At 52.4% G+C, this 5,000-nt stretch overlaps 1 non-coding gene across 1 annotated transcript in view; it reads right to left on the bottom strand.

Moving 5' to 3' along the window:
- LOC126301242 (small subunit ribosomal RNA) overlaps positions 1-1,038 on the bottom strand; it is a 1,893-nt gene extending 855 nt beyond the window's left edge. The window contains exon 1 of the ribosomal RNA XR_007553005.1: positions 1-1,038. This exon is cut by the window's left edge and continues 855 nt beyond it. This is a non-coding gene — a ribosomal RNA (small subunit ribosomal RNA).
- Between the last annotated feature and the right edge of the window lie 3,962 nt (positions 1,039-5,000).

The following is a 5,000-nucleotide window of genomic DNA, read 5'->3' as shown; positions in this document are numbered from 1 at the left end:
ATACTTGGCAAATGCTTTCGCTTCTGTTCGTCTTGCGACGATCCAAGAATTTCACCTCTAACGTCGCAATACGAATGCCCCCGCCTGTCCCTATTAATCATTACCTCGGGTTCCGAAAACCAACAAAATAGAACCGAGGTCCTATTCCATTATTCCATGCACACAGTATTCAGGCGGGCTTGCCTGCTTTAAGCACTCTAATTTGTTCAAAGTAAACGTGCCGGCCCACCGAGACACTCAACAAAGAGCACCCTGGTAGGATTTAAACGGGGTCCGCCTCGGGACGCGAAAGCACCCCTTCGGCTCGCCCCACCGGCAGGACGTCCCACGATACATGCCAGTTAAACACCGACGGGCGGTGAACCAACAGCGTGGGACACAAATCCAACTACGAGCTTTTTAACCGCAACAACTTTAATATACGCTATTGGAGCTGGAATTACCGCGGCTGCTGGCACCAGACTTGCCCTCCAATAGATACTCGTTAAAGGATTTAAAGTGTACTCATTCCGATTACGGGGCCTCGGATGAGTCCCGTATCGTTATTTTTCGTCACTACCTCCCCGTGCCGGGAGTGGGTAATTTGCGCGCCTGCTGCCTTCCTTGGATGTGGTAGCCGTTTCTCAGGCTCCCTCTCCGGAATCGAACCCTGATTCCCCGTTACCCGTTACAACCATGGTAGGCGCAGAACCTACCATCGACAGTTGATAAGGCAGACATTTGAAAGATGCGTCGCCGGTACGAGGACCGTGCGATCAGCCCAAAGTTATTCAGAGTCACCAAGGCAAACGGACCAGACAAGCCAATCCGATTGGTTTTGATCTAATAAAAGCGTCCCTTCCATCTCTGGTCGGGACTCTGTTTGCATGTATTAGCTCTAGAATTACCACAGTTATCCAAGTAACGTGGGTACGATCTAAGGAACCATAACTGATTTAATGAGCCATTCGCGGTTTCACCTTAATGCGGCTTGTACTGAGACATGCATGGCTTAATCTTTGAGACAAGCATATGACTACTGGCAGGATCAACCAGGGAGCTGCGTCAACTAGAGCTGAGCAGCCGGCCGCCCGGGAGTGTGTCCCGGGGGCCCGCGCGAACACGCAAGCGTCCGCTCAATTATTCTGCAAACAGGAGGAGGCCGAGCTCCCCTGCACGATACACCTCGAAACCCTCTCAGGTCCCGGCGGCGCGCAGCGCCGTCCTAGGTACTTGGTCGGTTTCGAGAGAGGCGCAATCGCCCGGAGTTAGGCGAGTAGACGGTTTTAGTGCGAACACCCTTGCTCCCAACTGAGCTTGCCGCTGCCGACAGAGGCCCGGGAGCGTGCTGTCGTGGCATTGCCGGCGGGAGACAACACGCGCCACCTATGGTGACCGGCAGCTCCAACGCCAGCGCCACACAAGGGCAAAGCCCCACTTGGGTGCAGAAGCGAACTCTCCCAGCACAGCGCACGCGCCAACACGTCCGCACAACTGCGATACAAACCACCTGCGAGAACCGCTGGGGCGACCGAGCAGCAGACGGCGTCGCGGCGCCGAGTGCCAGGCGGCGGCGCATCCTCAACGCACACAGTCCTCAATCAGACCAGCACACTGCAGATGTCCACCGCGCTTCGCACCGGGCTCGGCTGAACCAACTTTGGCCGCCAGGCGCCGCGTGCAGGGTGCGCCGCAGCGTAGCTGCGCCGCCTGCCGGGCCCGTCGGCTGGCGCTCCTGCCACTCGGCGCCCCCCACCAGCCGGCTGTTGCGCGTGCGCCCACGCAGCGCGCGGCCAACACGCCGGGCGGCCCCCCTTCACCGGCCGGGAACAGTCCCACCAAGCCACCGCCGCGTATCGCTTCATACCCACATGGGCCTAGTCACGTGTGTGGATGTGGCGGGTACCGCTGAAACAACCGGTTAATAGCTGTACCGATCGTCGCCATCACAGATTCACCTCCAGCGTGAACAACCGCTCAACAACGGATTTCCAGTTCATTTGCGTATCTTGGGCAGTAAACGTAGATGTCCACCTACATTTGCGAATTCAACAATTCTTGCATGCCAGGATGTCATGTGTCACGACACGCTACATCAGACCACATACACACTGCGACATGTGCAGAAGAGAACACGTGGAAGGTGGCCCGCGCAAGTATGCGATGTCCCTTCCGCGATCCACTGTCAACCGGCATCTGCGGCATGTCCCAGATATGGAACGCGGTCCACCAGGGTAGCACTTTGTGTGAGGCAATACGACAAAGTCGGAATACACGCGTCACTACATCAGACGGCTCACGCTGACCTGACCTGACCTGACCTGACCTGACTCACCGCACCACCACCCCCAGCGACCCAGGGTGACATACAATGCGTTCGTACGTTCCTCCCACACGCCTCTACGGCGTACCACAGTGCAACCTAGCTGTTATTGGGAGACGAGACAAGTAGCATCGAGCACAACATATGGAAATTGAGATTCGACACCGTTGGGCACAGCCAGCGTACAGTCACACGTATCACACTACTTCACTCTGTACGTAACTACCGATGATCGGTACAGCGTGTGGGTTACGCGTACGACATCAGCGGACAATGGACACAGACCATACCACGACGTACACTGAGGGCGTCGACATCTGAATGCAACTGAACAGCTGCGAGGCTCATTTAACACTCACACGCCAGACCGACCAGCTTGAGAGGACAGAGACACAAAGAGGGGGACAGAGGGGGGGGGGGCCGATATAGTCCTATTGCAGTACAATTGACAGTGGATAGCGGGAATATGTGGAAAGTAAGCAACACTCGCAAGACATCTACATGAGGATAACAACGACACCAGAGATTCCGAGCAGTGAACTATGTTAGGCAAAGGGACAACGTGGGTTAGGTTAAGGGACAACGTGGGTTAGGTTAAGGGACAACGTGGGTTAGGTTAAGGGACAACGTGGGTTAGGTTAAGGGACAACGTGGGTTAGGTTAAGGGACAACGTGGGTTAGGTTAAGGGACAACGTGGGTTAGGTTAAGGGACAACGTGGGTTAGGTTAAGGGACAACGTGGGTTAGGTTAAGGGACAACGTGGGTTAGGTTAAGGGACAACGTGGGTTAGGTTAAGGGACAACGTGGGTTAGGTTAAGGGACAACGTGGGTTAGGTTAAGGGACAACGTGGGTTAGGTTAAGGGACAACGTGGGTTAGGTTAAGGGACAACGTGGGTTAGGTTAAGGGACAACGTGGGTTAGGTTAAGGGACAACGTGGGTTAGGTTAAGGGACAACTTGAGTTAGGTTAAGGGACAACTTGAGTTAGGTTAAGGGACAACTTGAGTTAGGTTAAGGGACAACTTGAGTTAGGTTAAGGGACAACTTGAGTTAGGTTAAGGGACAACTTGAGTTAGGTTAAGGGACAACTTGAGTTAGGTTAAGGGACAACTTGAGTTAGGTTAAGGGACAACTTGAGTTAGGTTAAGGGACAACTTGAGTTAGGTTAAGGGACAACTTGAGTTAGGTTAAGGGACAACTTGAGTTAGGTTAAGGGACAACTTGAGTTAGGTTAAGGGACAACTTGAGTTAGGTTAAGGGACAACTTGAGTTAGGTTAAGGGACAACTTGAGTTAGGTTAAGGGACAACTTGAGTTAGGTTAAGGGACAACTTGAGTTAGGTTAAGGGACAACTTGAGTTAGGTTAAGGGACAACTTGAGTTAGGTTAAGGGACAACTTGAGTTAGGTTAAGGGACAACTTGAGTTAGGTTAAGGGACAAATTGAGTTAGGTTAAGGGACAAATTGAGTTAGGTTAAGCGATAATCTGGTACAGCCACAGTTAGGTTAAGCGATGATCTGGTACAGCCACAGTTAGGTTAAGCGATGATCTGGTACAGCCACAGTTAGGTTAAGCGATAATCTGGTACAGCCACAGTTAGGTTAAGCGATAATCTGGTACAGCCACAGTTAGGTTAAGCGATAATCTGGTACAGCCACAGTTAGGTTAAGCGATAATCTGGTACAGCCACAGTTAGGTTAAGCGATAATCTGGTACAGCCACAGTTAGGTTAAGCGATAATCTGGTACAGCCACAGTTAGGTTAAGCGATAATCTGGTACAGCCACAGTTAGGTTAAGCGATAATCTGGTACAGCCACAGTTAGGTTAAGCGATAATCTGGTACAGCCACAGTTAGGTTAAGCAATAAAGTTGGTTAAATTTGGTATTGTGGGAAAGGGGGAAGAGAGAGAGAGGGGGGGGGGTGGATAGTGGTGGCAGTACGCGGATGCCTGAGTCACCGTCAGATACGTCACGTCGGTTCGATGCTTGTAGCAAGAGGCTGGCGGGTCTGTGTCTCTCACTTCTGCAATTTTTCATGTGGTATAACACGAGGGCGGGGGGTGATATTTGGTGCCCCTCTGTGTAGGATGTGTGTTGGTTTATCTGAGCAATGGTAGTTGTCGGAGGAGTGGGGTATTGTGCTTTTATAGGTGGACCTACTGCTCTGGTTATCATAGTGTCGACGGTGCAATGTCGCAGAGAGGATGCACTCGACATTGTCGCATTCCAGATGTTTACGTATTGTGTGTCTCCGTTGCAGGCCGAGAGTGGTGCATGTTCGAGTGTCTGGCTGACGTGCGATTCACGTTGTGTGCCCAGTCTTACAGCACGTATAGGGACATTCGCATAAATCATCTATATGTGGCCTTGCATCATTTACTAAGCAGTGCCGTGAGACGACCGAACTATTAGGAAAGTACTGATGTACCGCATAATGTTTACCTTCCACCACACGGCGAGTATCGACTGTGCCCAGCGTTGCCACCGCAGGCAGCGGTCACCGTCACCATTGTGCGGCGGAACGGAACATCTATATCCTCAGAGGAGCACTCTTTGCCGCCGGGCGTCAGGTCTCGCGGCCTGCCGGCCAGCGCCCACGACGAACTTACTGCATGTATAGGGACAGCGGGAATTTGGCATACTTGATATAACTCTTCATGAGACGCAAGATATAGGGGTGGATTGCAACTTACGAC

Source organism: Schistocerca gregaria, unplaced genomic scaffold (genome assembly GCF_023897955.1).
Source record: "Schistocerca gregaria isolate iqSchGreg1 unplaced genomic scaffold, iqSchGreg1.2 ptg000045l, whole genome shotgun sequence".
NCBI classification, from domain to species: domain Eukaryota; kingdom Metazoa; phylum Arthropoda; class Insecta; order Orthoptera; family Acrididae; genus Schistocerca; species Schistocerca gregaria.
This window is presented reverse-complemented; position numbering and strand designations above follow the sequence as displayed.